Here is a 15,273-nt window from a genome sequence, read left to right as displayed (position 1 = left end):
AATGAGACTTTTCACACCCCCGCTCCCTTCCAGGTCACAGGTCAACAATTATCTACCGCCAGAAAAAACGTTTAATTCCCAAGTTTATTAAATATGTCAACAATGGAAGACTTGTTCATCCAACCTTAGATGTTGGAGCCAAAGTCTGACCCAGAGCAGGGGAACGAAGATGACGAACCTGCAGAACCACGCATTCAAATGAATGCATGGCAATGGTGTTAATACTGTATTTACTCCATCTACAGCCACACCAACTACCTACAGTATGGAGCGTAGTTTAGTGCTTATGTGCTCCGAGCAAACAAACTTTCCCCACTGATGTAGGTACACATCCGAGAGACATAAAATTTAATCAGACACTTTGAAGAGTCTCTGATGTAAGGAATCCTGTGCTACACACGAGAACCGAACACTTTGTCTTGTCGACTTACAACCTCAGCATAGCTGAACTTTGACTACAAAATCACCGTGAGGACAAAAGATGGCAGATTCACAAAGCTAATTAGCCAAAAGTCATGACCTTGTTGAGCAGTTCCACAGCCAATGCAGTGACGTCATAGACAAGAAAACGTTGGGCAATAGAGAAAAATGAACAGGCTGAAAGATATAACCCAAACAGAATATAAAGATATCTATTAATCACCGGGAGAGAATAAATCTAAAAATTTCACACTTACAGACACTCAAAGTGGCTAAAAAAAGTGGCTTTTGCATGATGTGTCACCTTTAAATAGGCCATCTCACCATCAACAGAAGGCTGCCATTGTTCTATCTGCATTTTGGTCCATTCCCAAAGCACATGGCAGACAGTTACAACTTTTGCAAATATTGAATAGAACAGGATATTTAAGATAATAATCAATATAGAAATAAGAATAATTATTAATAAACAGCACAATTTCAATAAGGCTTCTCGGCGCTTAGCTGCTCTGGCCTAATAATAAAGATACATTTTTTTTATCACTTTTTTATTTGTCTGGTAAAGTAAGGATTGTTTACCTTTTGGAAAGCCACAAAATGAATCTACTTTGCCAGTCATTAAAATCCGACTCAGATGTTTTCATATATTAGTAACATACAACAAGCTGCTACAGTTGAAGGCAGATTCAGATCGACGGGCCTTAGAATATGTCACTTCTCACTAAAACTACATCTAACATATATTTTCTGGAAAGTGATTACCTTGTACTTCAAAACTGATGAAATGTTGTTTTGCATCCTTGGTTCATTTGATATGCAGGGATATGAATATGAAAATTAGCCCCGCCTCGCCCGTCTCCTGCTCGTCTGCGACCCTCCCCCACTCTTCCTCATCCTTTGTAAGCAGACATCATCCCAATCACTCACAGTCCTGGTGTCACACATTATCTCTGGGTAAAGTCAAAGAGTCAGGTTCAAGGGTCGTCCACAGTTGATTTTATACTTGACATTCACAGATTCTTCCAGACAAATTGTGGCCACATCTAAAAGTGCCGCAAGCTGGAACATGTGTAGATTGTGAAAAAACAAAAAAAAAATCCTGCATATATTCAAACGTGTACTGCTTTAACGTCATCTAGTGGTAATATGTAACTACTAAAATGTTCAGTTTTTTTTTTCTGATGATTTTTATTTTGAAGTTTATCCACTTAGGTGCCACATAAAGTTTCCACTGAAATACAAAGAAAGTCTCAAGCTTGATTTCTCGAGGGCAGAAGTCCAGCAGTCTTCATACATATGAAGAATAGACATATGTTGCAGGACAGAAGCCTTCAAGGGTCAGAATTAGATTGCTGTTATAACATATTAATAATTAATTAATAACCACAATTATTTATGTTCACTAAAATAGCGTAATTAAAATATGTATTTGTTCTTACTATACAAATAATGTTAAGCTTAACATTATTTTGTTAACATTATTTTGTCTCCAAACAGCGTATCGTAGAAATTGGTGACTGAACATGTAACTAAAGAATTTTAATTGGTTTTAAGCTTTTCATCAGAAAAAAGAAAGACTATGTTGAGCTACAATTATTTCCCTTAAACCGAGACGACAGGACTCTGGCTGCATTACTCCAAAGATCACGTCCAGCTAGAAGAAACATATCAGATTTAACATTATGTTAAATCTAAATCTGAATGTATGAGTTCACATGAAGCCCACCTCCAAACTTGACCTGAATGAGTTGTTTTTTCACACCTGATCCTGTTAAAAAAATACTTGTTGTATCCAAGAGGAGAACTTAAAACCAATCAAGTGCCACCAAGTACAAAATTTATACCAAGTTGAAATGTGTCTAACTCGGTGACAGTATCAGTACAAATCAGTATTAAAATGAAATTACAACTGCTTTGAATTCCTTCATATTACTTGTGTTGTGAGGCATTCACAGATATATTTCATGTGGCCTGATGTCACCATTGAAGTTGTTTCTTTTAATATCTTCATCGTGTAAATTGCAAGCCAAAGGGTTGATTACACATTTATTTATGTCCACATGTATGTGTGAGGAGCGGTATGCCATCTCTGGAAAAGACGCGGTTGAGTGCAGACAAAGAAAACAGTGCTGCTGAAGTAAAGTAGCCTTCATCTCTGCTGCCTGACACCGGTCACTGTTCTTGTCCTGTGAGTGATTTTCTACATGTGTCGATGTGGGAAAAAAAAATGGTGCAAGATAATGAATATGTAGGTCACATCAACTGACTTTTTCTGGAAAGCTTAACAACCCCCCCCCTCTCTCTCCCTCCATGCAGCATAAACACATCCACTAACACACAGTTAGAAATACAGCAACCCTGATGTCTTAAATCAGCCAGTTTTAGTTACTGTAGCTAAATCCGAGGAGATAGACAGCGTGAGGAAGGGATGCTACAGTCCTAAAACAGACTACACGCCCACAGACTGTACAGTCTCCCCAGGAAACCAAAAAAAAAAAAAAAAGCGCTAGTAAGCGTGCTGCAGAGCCTTCCTCTCAGTGTGGAGCCTGCAGTGGCATTCCCCTGGCATCCTGCGGTGTTGGCTCATTTTGATGTTTCTCTTTTCTGTGGAGTTAACTGCTCTCATTCAAACTTTTGAGTTTTTTATTTTTTTATTTTTTTTACAGTCTTGTTTAAATCGGTTGTAAAGTTCACATAGGGGAAACAGGCTTCCTTGGGTTTATGCATCAGGATGTTAAGAGCAAAGAATAGAAACAAGAGATCCAAACAATACTTCATTCATAAGTCTACCAACAAGAATGCCAGAATGAAATTTTGCATCCCTCCGTGCCTATTTTGGGAACCTAAAATATTTGGTATGTTTCGCATTAAAGTGTCTCCTGATTTTATGTTGTTTTTTTTTTTGTTTTTTGTTTTTTGTCTCTCACCCTCTCTTTTTAAATCTTCTTCCTCCTACAATTTTTTCCAGTTTGCCAGTGTGGGTGTACAGAATAAATGTTTACTTTCTGTGTGGTATTATTCATATCAGCACCACCCCCACCTCTCCTCTGACAGAATCACAATCCAGCCTGCCCACCCTCCAACCCACTAGCCATCTTCCTTGCGTTACATGATGACATGCACCTCCAGCTACCATGTTGTCTTCTGTCCTCCTGGTGACCCTGCCTCTATATGCAGGGTATCCAGAATGGACAACAAGCAGGGAGTTTGTTGGTGTCTTTTATAAAAGACATCACCCAGACTAGATTTGAAATCTTTTCCATATCACTGGAAAAGATTTCAAATCTATACTTTGATTTTGGCACGCAGATTAAAAACCTGCCCTAAATTTCACGTTATCAGCATCAATCCAATACTATAGACTGTACAGCAATATCTGCACCAGTGCTACGAAATTTACATTCAAGATGTCTCAGAAAATGCGATAAATATCACCGTAAGCTCATAAAGACTCTTATAAATATGGAAACCATCTGTATGCACTGATGATGTTTCACTCAACTCTGCATACTGATTGCTTAGAAGTGCTTCAACTGATGGCTCCAATTTAACCATTATGGGTCAACTACTAAGACGGTAAGTTGAATCCTGAATTGAAAAAAATCAAGATGCTGACTTCATGGGAAAAGTAACCAACCCACAGAAAAAATAAACAACTGAATTTAACCCCTTTCATCTCAATTTGCACAAATTAAATAAGGTCACATCAAAAGCAAAATACATTCTTCAAAGGTCACACTAGTGTTTTGATGCGAGTGTGGCTCAAATATATCGCCTATTCCTATTTTAAGCTATGCAGATGGTCAGTCTGCGTTGATTACAGTTCCCTCCCCTCAGCATGCTGAATGCATGGAGTGGCTCCAACTGAGGTTAGCATGAAATAAAAATGCTGTAGGAAAGTATTTTCCTCCTCACAACCCTTCCCAAGAGCGCCCAGACTAACAAAGCTGCCCAAATAGCGCATCAATGACTCAAATGTGATCTCACAAAAGAAAGAACAACATCTAAAGCACTGCAGGTGTCTGCTAAGAGTCGTGGGAAAGTCCCCTACATTTTGAACTGGTTTTGGCTGACAAACAATACAAGAAAATGTGCTACCATGAAAAGATGTACACTGCCTTGATCAGGCTGATGAGGTTCACCTGTTGGTGTGATGCACAACAAAGACAGTTCATAGTGAACATATATGCTTGTGGTTTTTCTTTTTTCTTTCTTTCTTTTTTTTTTTGAAGAAAACCACTTGCAGCCAAACAAAAGATTTTGCCCTAAGGAAAAAATCCGGATATTTTGAAAAATAAACCGAATAGAAAATCTGACACTGAGCTGGCAGCCAAAGGAGGCACTGGACTGAGTTGTTAGGGGCAACCAGGAGAGAAGTTGCTTTCTAGATGGATTAGGAATATGGAGGTCCAGGTGAGCTAACTGTATTGTTGTTTTTCAGACCTGGATCAGTCCTCCTCCACAATTTATTACTTTTCATGCCTGTTCCCATACAAGAAATTAAGTTCAGTTAAGGTTATTGTTCATGATTCAGCTCAAGAAACAGATATTATATTGTGCAATAGTGCAAAAATGTCATCCATCAGTGAGCTCTAAGCCCCAAAGCCACTGCTGAGCAAAAAGAACACAAAAGCCAGTCTCACGTTTGCCAAAAAGCATCTTCCCAAGACTTTTGGGAAAATATTCTGTGGACCGATGAGCCGAAAGTGAAACCTTTTGAAATGGGTGCATTTTGTTTCGTTTGGATTTTGATTTGTTTTATTATGATTATTAGTTTTTTTCTGTTTCTGCCAACCATGCCTTATTTTATATCAGTCTCCTCAAGCTAATGTCTACTTTTGGTTAGTTTAAACCTCAGTTAGCTGTGCTTTTTATGTATTTATCTTTGTTAGATTATTTGTTTTCTCCTTCCCTTGCTCCTCACCTACAATTTCTCTCTTTCTCTCTCCTTATTCTGCATGCATGCCTGGTCTGTCCTCAGACCTGCACCCTGTTCCAATCAGCTTTCTGTCCTTTGTGCAGTAATCAAGCCCCCCAGTATTTAATCCAGTGACATTCAGTTGTTTCTTATCGGATCCTTCCGTTGCCTACCTCAGTTTTGTTTGTCTTTGTTGTGTGCCTGTCGCGTGTTTTCCATGTAAGTACATTTGTCCTTGGTTTTCATTTTATCAAATATTCAATCTCTGCACTGGAGTCCTTTGCAAACCAAACATGACAAATTCAGCATTTCAGAAGAAAAACATAAAAGGAGTCGTGCTATGTTCGACTTCAGGACTTCAGGACCTTCGTGACTTTCCATAATTGGAAGAACCAAGAAATGCTTTCCACCAGAAAATTTTTATGATTTCAACTATGAGTTTACTGGATGTGAAGTACATAAATCTGAGACACTGCAGCATAACCATAAACAAGTCGTTCCTGCACACACAAAAAAAATCTCCACTGTGGCTGAATTAACACAAATTTGTAAGGAAAAGTAGGACAAAATCCATCCATAGTGACAAAAAAAAAATCCTCACTGCCGAATGAACGATGGAAGTTGACTGGCACAACCTGCTATTAGGTTTAGAGGAAAATAATTTTTTTTTTTTAACATTGGGTCAGGTTGGACATGATGACTTTTTTTACGATTTCAAACCTGTTTTACTGAGGTTTTACTGAGGTACGATATTAAAATTAGTTTAATGATCTCTATGAACACAAAAGGGAACAAATACAAAACTGTACTTTCTGGATTAAGTGAGTTAGTCATTATTCAACCACTCATGCGTTGGAAGCTTAAACTTTCATCCCTACATGGTTCATTTATTTGAAACAAATAAATAAAATGGGACTGTAAAAGTATCATGAATTTTACACCCTTCAGCTCAATAACTCACACAACATACACAACAAGGGAAATCAAACTTTACAAACTCATTTTTCTCATATTTAAATGAGCTCAAAACATGTTTTTTTTTTTTGTATCTTGCCAATACAAATGGCAAGAAAGAAAACGGTGTGACAAAAGCAATAGGCTCATCGTGATTTTTGTAACTTAACAAAAATTAGCTTTGTGCTGCAGCTCCATTACTTAAAGGCTTGCGATGCAAAGTGGTGGGAAACGAATGATGTTCTTAATAGCGTCGGTTCTCTCTTGGAGGACATGAAGGAGCAGACAACCGTCAATCCCCGACTCCCTGGTGTGACAACCCCCATTACCCGTCTGCTAAACCCCCGTCCCCTCCCCCGCCTCCTACACACAGACACATGCAAACACATACATATATGTTCACACACAAAGCGCCTTAGGGCAGTGGGAGGTCACGCCGCTCTGTGCTGGCTGCCAGTGGCGTGTGGGAGACATGCAGCAGAGACCAACAGTGATGCACGGTGCATGCATGCGCCACTGTGGGCACGCACGCCGCTGAGTGTGCTCCAGAGCATGTCTTTGAGCAGAGAATTAACAAATGTGACAGAGTGAAGGGCTGGAATGGGGGAGGGTGTGGGATCGCACAGAGTGCAGACAAGGGACAACAGCAGAAGAAGAAGAAGAAGAGGAGGAGGAAGAGGAGGAGGAGGAAAAGAGATTTGACACAGCCTTGTTTTCCAAGTAAAACAGAGTCATGTTTTTGGTGTGGTGGTTGAATTTACACTAATGATGCAACTTCCTGTCGCGCCTGCCAGCCAGTTGCAGGCGCTACGTGTTTCTCTGCCACCGCTGCTCTGGTCCTTATCTGATTGAAGCTGCACTTTTGTCGTGCCCACCCAGTGTGGTTGAGGGAGATCAAGACACCACAAAGCCTGCAACACAAATAGTGTGCTTCCACTTTAACTTTTAACCCACTCTGGGCTGACTGCGCCCTGTTCTCTCTTCTCTGTAATGTCACCACGGCTTTTCTAAGAAAGAGAAAGCCAGTATTGCGTTGGTGGGGATGCAGGGAGATGGCAGGGTGGAGCGCGGTGGATAGCGGAAGATGGAAAAGAGAGGACCAGCAGGCCAGAATGTAACCACATATTTTACTGTGGTTCTTTTGGGTTTGGCCCAGTTTCCAGTGGTTCTTACTCAAAACTACGGAGGAAACCACATTGGAAAAACAGTTCTTCCTTACTTATCACCCAGGACTAATGAGACAGTATGTGTGGTGACATTATAATGCCTTGTTGCATCATCAGGACATATTATGGACACCAGAACTTAATTTATGGAAGCAATACATGCCATAAATTATAAGGTACGGTCACGCTCACCAGTTTTCCCAAAGCCTGCATCCAAGTTGTTCCTTGTGCTAGAATTCAAAGTGAGGAGTAGCAAGGAATAAAATGTTCCCCTATTAAATGTAAAGTCACTTCAAGAAGACAGAGCATCATTCATTGTCTGTGATTTCATTTATATAAATTAACTCTACTTGTATATCCTAACACTGTTTCTTGCAAAAGTTTGAATACTCCTGAACCTTCTCGCATTCTCTCACTTTACAACGGCAAACTTCATTATTTTGCATGTTATATACTGCAGGCACACCAGGAGACGCAGAAGTGTCCGGTGGAAGAAAATGCATGGTTTTTAATTTTGTTTTGTAAAAATGTAATGTAGATTTAAATCTGGCCTGCACGGATTAGTGGCAAGATGACAGTCATAAGAAGTATTTTTTGACAGTTTGTCACCAGCTATGAAGAGAATGCAGCAAACAGGCAGAATGTGTTCATGTCAGAGTTTTTATTTATCTGGCACAGTGGACCTGTGGTGGCCAGAGGTCAGGGACCACACATACTTGAGAACCTCTTTAAAAACCATTAGAACTGCCTTTTTGACAAGTTCAAGTCAAGAAAAATGCCTTTTGTATGGCACATTTCAGCAGTAAGGCAGCTCAAAGTGCTCTAAATGTCAAAAACATGACAGTTAACAATTAAAACAAGTTTCTCAAAATCTCATTGGGACATCAGGTTATTAATCCTCTAAAAGAAGCATTGCTTTCAGCTTTCTAACTGCATTTTCTTTCGTCTATTTAGATCTCGACAAAAAATATTATCAAATAATTTGAAGTTATGTTCCACAGAAGAATCTGCTAATAGGTGAATCTGCGAACCACAAGTAAAAAGGGGTCTCCAGTAAATGGTTTTGAACCACCTTTTATTAAAACTTGAGCCATGAGAAGATGCACACAGCTTAATGCATTATTATTCAGGAAGAAAATATGTTGGAGACACAAAGATACCAGAGAATAAAACACAATTCACCTTTCAGTATATGAGATATTAAGATGACAGTCTACCTATGTGATAAAATCTTTTAGATCAAACACCTGACCTTAATCAATTTGCAAATATGTGACAAGTTTTGAAAACTGACAATCACAGATACTCCGTCCAATTTGACTCTGTGGAAAATTCACTCTTTGTCTGAAGATGGTTGAGACGTACAGTAGCCTAAAAAACTCGAAGTTGTAACTGGGTGTATTGCAAGTTGACTTCTCAGAGTATTGACTCAAGTGGACCAAACACAAATGCATGCTACGTTTTTTTTCTTGCTTGTAAAAAAAAAAAAGAAAAGAGAAACGGATATTATTTCCCCTCCCATCACAACGCAGCACTGTGTTCTGCTGGCCTATCACATAAAAGTTTAATAAAATATTGGTTTGTGGATGTGTTGTAACAAAATGTGGGGGATTAAAGTTTTAGGGGCAAGCTGTTACAGATTGCAGGGCTGAGAGAGTAGTACACTCCAAAACATAGCAGGAAGGGGCAACAACACAAACTGAGATTGCCTCTTGCTCAGGTGGTGCGTCTGCAGCTCACTCCTCTACTTTGAAAATGGTAATTTTTAAAATTCTGCCTCCTCTGCCTTTTCCACCAGGGCATACTTTTCTGCCTAGCAAGCTCTATGTATCTGTCGGTACTTCCCATCGTTACTTTCTTTGTCTTTGTCTTTTCGTCTTTGCCTTCCCCGCCTTTTCCACACCTGCTGAGTATGATGGGATCTCAGCTGTGGGAGATGTTTGTGCACACATCTCTGTCCTCTCTGACTATGAGAAGGTGGACTCTGACGCGGGAATAAAATGCGAGTCCACTCGTAGACAGGTGTATCTTCGTTGCACGCACCAAAATCTTCGTACTTGGGATGAGCTGTGCAGCTTCCCACAGAACTCATGAGAACATCACATCCTCCACTCAGCCACACTCACTTCTTGTTCCTGTTCTTAAGGGTATATATGGATAAGATAGACTTTAAATACAACTGGGCAATAAGGCTTAAGACTTGTTCTATGGTTTTTATTTGGAGCTACTGTTAAGTCTTCAAACGTAAACTAAGACTTGTTAGGTTTTGGCACAACTGAAGGAAAATGTTAAAATTTAAAAGTAAGAATTGGCAATAAAGCAGCTTCATTAACATCAACCAAACAGAAGTGCCATCCCAGCATTTGCTTGAAAAACAATCATTTCTGGACAATGCAAATCAGAGGCATGACCAGCAGATATATTGATGCAGTTGTTCTTTTCCCGCAGCCATCAGTTCAGCTCGGATTACTTCTGCTGCCAGCTCAGACAACAGTTTTGCCTCACAGATCTCACTCTGCGTCTTGCAGACAGGACGGTCAAATGCAGCTGCTGATTGGTGCAAATTGTGCCAAATTGACACACAAAACATTTAGACTTTTTAAATACAAGTCTATCTGAAAATAAATAAGAAAAATAGCTTGAAGATTATATAAGAGTAGCTTTAAGCCAAGGAGTATTTTTTTTCTTATTGTTTAAGATTTTATTTCCACTAGTTGGTAATAAAATAAGGCAGTTTCATTTGTGCACTTTGTTTGCAGGTATGCTGAAAATGTGTAAGCAACCTCTATAAAAACAGTCTACTAAAACCCTAAGGCATTATGCAGAAGAACTGTTGTTGCTAATTAATGTTTACACAGCAGTAGCACCACTATCACACAGATACAGTGTGCACTCTGATGACATACGAAGATTTGCAAGAACAAATGAACTTGCTTGCATTACTTTAATAAAGCATGTACAATTTACAACCCATCGTAGCCATGTTGCCACAGATTTTTATTTCAAATTTTAAAAAAAAAATAACTCCATGGCTTTAGTGAGGCTGGACAGTGGAGCAGTTGGCAGCACTGTTGCCTTGCAGCAAGAAGGTCCTGGATTCGATTCCCGTATGGAGTTTGCATGTTCTCCCTGTGCATGCATGGGTTCTCTCTGGGTACTCTGGCTTCCTCCCACAGTCCAAAAACATGATCGTCAGGTTAATTGGTTTTTCTAAATTGTCCCTAGGTGTGTGCGTGTGTGTGTGTGTGTGCAGCATGGTTGTTTGTCCTGTGTGTCTCTGTGTTGCCCTGCGACAGACTGGTGACCTGTCCAGGGTGAACCCCGCCTCTCGCCCAAAATGTCTTGCTGGAGATAAATAGGCACCAGCACCCTCCCAACGCCGCTAGGGACAAGGATGCAACAAAAAGTACTCAGAGCCTGTGAGAATGTCACAGCGAATATCTAATAATAATGTTACTTTTTCTCATACAACCCTATGCAGTCGCTTTGTCTGCACTGAAAACGTACTCACCTTTGCATGCTGGATGCCTGGAGAAACTCCAGATGATGCCATCCCAAACTAGTGTCTGTCTATTTCAGTCTACAGCTGCTTTACCACTTGGGGGCATTTCTAAATAAGGATGTGTGTCCTGTGATTTTGCTACGTTCGTCCTGGCTTTAGTTACAAACAGCTGCTTTCTTCCTGCTGTACGTTGAAACATAGAGGGAAGTTCTTGGTATAGCCTGCTCTAAAACTGGACACAAATTAGTGTAAAGGCTGAGAGAAATATATTTTCTTTTCCCTCTTAGACCAGATCACTGGTGTGAAACTCAGTTTTATGAGGGTTTAGATGATTCTCTGCATCAGTGCAACTGAATCATATTAACTTCTCAATCCTTCGATTCAGGTGTGTTGGACTTGGGATGAATTCAAAAGTTGCAGGACACTCAGGTCCTCGAGGACTGGACTCTAATATGAGCGTTAGAAAGTAATTAGATATAGGGAGATCTTTCAGAAAGATTTTGTGAGAATCTCACAAGTTATGACTAACCAGATTTTAATCAGTCAAATAAGACTGCTGAATTCAGTATTTAATTCCCACTTAAGTTAAAGATGAGTGTTTGTAGTAGGTAAATCGTTTAGTCCTTACACTGAAATGCATTTGTTTGTTTCTTCTACAAATATATAAATATACAAGACTGACTGACAAATAGATAAATGAGACTAATCTTTGATGCACAATAGTATATTTAACAGTGCTATGTATCATTTATTTTCCAGAGAAAATCCTTCCCTGATTGCACAAGACATCTGGATTATAATTTGAGGAGAAGGTAAGAGCTACCACGACTCCTACGTTGTAAAAATAGTGAAACAGTCCAGGTGTGCATTGACACATAATTATCTTCCAAAGAACTGCAGGATATTATTGGTTGTGTCACAATCTTTTTCGAAAGTCATTTCCTCTGACTTTTGTGGAGTCCAGTGTCACAAGGTAAAGGTGATGCCGGAATGACTCAGATGGCCACATTAGACTTTTTGACCTGTGATCTTGACCACATGAAATCTCAGTCCCATTCAGAACCTGAGGTCAATTCTTAAAACGCAGGTGAACAACCAGATGCCAATAAATTATGACAAACTACAAGAAATGGGGAGACCAAAATAGTATCCAACATCCCTGAAGCAAGATGGAAAGATAATATGATGAAAATCTTTCTATTATCTAGAAAGAGTTTTGATAGATTACAAGTTTGCTTTAAAAAAGGCATTTGAAACTGATCAGATGTCTTTTAATCCCTCACTACCATAAAACAGATAATTGCCTACGAAAATTTGAAAATGCAAAAACTATAGGACAGAAGTTTTGTCTGGTCAGGATTGTGCAATATATCTTTGAATTTTCCAGCTCTCTCTTAAGTCTTAAAAGCACAAGGTTGTCGTGCTCAGCCTGGCCCAACTGGATCGTATTTCATCATCTTACCAAGAAACCACAGCAGAGCAACCCCCCCCCCCCTTTTTAAAAAAAAAAAAAAAAAAAAAAAAAAAAAGGACTGTTTTCTGCTTGCATTCCAGGTGAGGCCTCGTCTTTCACATGTTAAAACTGCACATAATGGTGAGCTGCCTTAAGCTGCTTGTAAATCTGAAATAGCAGCACATGCGACTTTAAATGAGACATCAGAAAATGTAACACAGATGTTTTCTAGCAGCCAAGGCTTTTGTGATGTCCAATACAATATGCCGAATCACGCGTTTAAAGTTTGCACTAACTTTGAACGTTTTAACAGGGATCACAGAGGTACAGTTGATGGATTTATTTTTCTCGCATTGCTGCTGTAACCTGTATTTTCAAGCATGCGACACAGAAGTTATATTCCTTCCCTTTTTGTCTTTGTGTCTAATTATGGGAGAGTTCAAGGATCTCTCTTCGCTACAGCTGTAGCCGCTGGGTGTAAGAGACATGAAGCTGTCTGAAAGGAGGGGAGGGCATAGAGGGTGTTGGCCATTTGGGAATGGTACAGATGAACTGGGTGACCAAGTGGTGTGATGCAAATCAAAACCGACAAACAGCCACAAAGGCAGCCAGACAGCCAAAACAGCTGGCAGATAGACATCCAAAACAGACACAGGTTCATGTTTGTGAAAACGGATAACTTAAAATTGCAAGTGTTTTGTAAAAGCATTCATATTCGTTGAACTTTTGCACTTTTGATCATGTCACAGCCTCTACATCCCTTGTATTTTACTGGGATTTTTATGCAACATACCTACTTGGCGTAATTGTGGGTTTGAATGTTAAGATTGTAGCATGCATTTGTATTCAGGACCCTCTGGGTCAATAAATGGCCTGCACTTGTATAGCGCTTCATCAAGTCCAGAGGACCCCAAAGCGCTTTACACTTCATTCAGTCATTCACCCATTCATGCACACATTCACACACTGTTGGTGGCAGGATGCTTTGTGGAAACACATTTTGTTGCAGTTACAGCTGCAAGATTTTGGGGGGTATGTCTCTGTTGGCTTTGCATAAAACATTTTCAACCAGATTGGTTAGAGACATCTGTGAAATATTTATATTTGTATATTTATAACAAAAGATCAAGTGTAATATGTCTGTTGTTTCAATTTTTGGAAAATCGTCTTATCAATTTTCCCCAGTTTTGACCTGCTTTGCGTGGGAGCAACAGGTTGTAGCTTCAAAACATTTCACTGCTGCTGTAAAGGTCTATAGAGACTCTCCTGGTGAGATGAATGCTTTACTGCCATATTTGTTAAATATAAATTCTACTTTTCAACAAAAAACTACTGTGAAATTAGGTTGTTTTTGTACAGATAAGATTTTAAAGCTGTGGTTGAAAGTTCAAGAAGCTCAAAGGTAGAAAGGACGTAACAATTATAGTTTCACTGTGATATATGTAACAGGTCTTTCTTCTAAATGAGTCTCGAGATTTTTTTTCTGTTTAAATAAAGGATTACGCTGACAAAAAGTGGAATAAAACTGTCTTATTTTACACGAACTGACAGCAAAAAAAGAGTAATGTAAGTTTATTTTGTGCGCATATCTGCTTGCACCCAAATGTATATAAATCTCCCCACCCTGTTGAGCCACGCAATGACACAAAATAACAGTAAAACAGTCTCCAGTGGAACCAGTTTGGCCTTCAAGAATCACTTTTTCCGTACTGCATGCAAAGTGTGTGTTTGTTTTACTTTTTTTTTTTTTTTTTTTTTTTGCAAAATGCACGATTTAAAGAAGGTAAAGAGAAGTGGGTTAAAGGAAGAGGTTGACAAGAGGTTTATGAAGCTACTTAAGGTCAAGGCTGACTCATGGAACTGCAGGGTGGAGGGTTCATTGCTGCTTTGAGTTTGGTTGTTTTTAGATTGTTTTTTTTTTTCTTATTTTACTGGCTCTAGATAACACTATCTACCATGCACACACACACACACACACACACACACACACACAACCCCGACTCACTCGCGCACACAAGCACACACACTTTTAGGCTCTGGGGACACCTCTTGAGGCAGGTGGAGAAAAAGACTTTCATTTGTTTGGCATTGAATGATTTAATCTGTGATCAATTAGAATTTGGCATCGCAAGGGCAGAGCTCGGGGAATTCCTCAGTTGTTATGGACTGCGACTTAAAGTGCTTTTTCCATCCCATGCAGGCAGATGTGCAGGCAGAGGGAAACTCACAGGGGTGCCTGAACGCCCTCTATGAGTCAAAGCTGTTGAAGCTGCTTCATCACATGAGTCTGCAGACTGAAGCAACAAGCATTTAGCACACGTTTAATGTTAAAGAAAGCCAATATGGACTCTAGTGGTCAGTGCTTTAAGGTTTGCAGTCATCTTACTTGCTCAAGATAAGTAGGGAATATATGGTTTCTCTAAAAAAGTGCTTTAAGTCAGATTGCATCAACAGGTAATATTTCATCTTTAGGACTACAAAGAAGTAAGATTATAACTACATTTATGACTACAGTCATTGTACACTTTGACCATAAGGATGAATGTTATATTAATATGACTATTGTTGTCCCTCCATCTTCTGTATCTACTTGGGTCAATTGGGGGTGAGTGGTGTGTGAGTGTGTGTGTGTGTGCGTGTGTGTGTGTGACCTTAGCAGGAAATAGCAGAGAGGGACAGAGTGCAGGTCATCAGTACATAACATGGCCAAAAGACGCATTTTACACTCACAAAAGAGCAATTTAGAATCACAACTAAAACCAAAATCCTGAGCACCAATGGGTACAAATATATAAATAAATATACAAGACTGACTGATAAATAGGTAAATGAGACTAATCTTTGATGCACATTGGTATGT

Source organism: Poecilia formosa, unplaced genomic scaffold (genome assembly GCF_000485575.1).
Source record: "Poecilia formosa unplaced genomic scaffold, Poecilia_formosa-5.1.2 Scaffold432, whole genome shotgun sequence".
NCBI classification, from domain to species: domain Eukaryota; kingdom Metazoa; phylum Chordata; class Actinopteri; order Cyprinodontiformes; family Poeciliidae; genus Poecilia; species Poecilia formosa.
Note: the sequence above shows the minus strand (reverse complement) of the source record.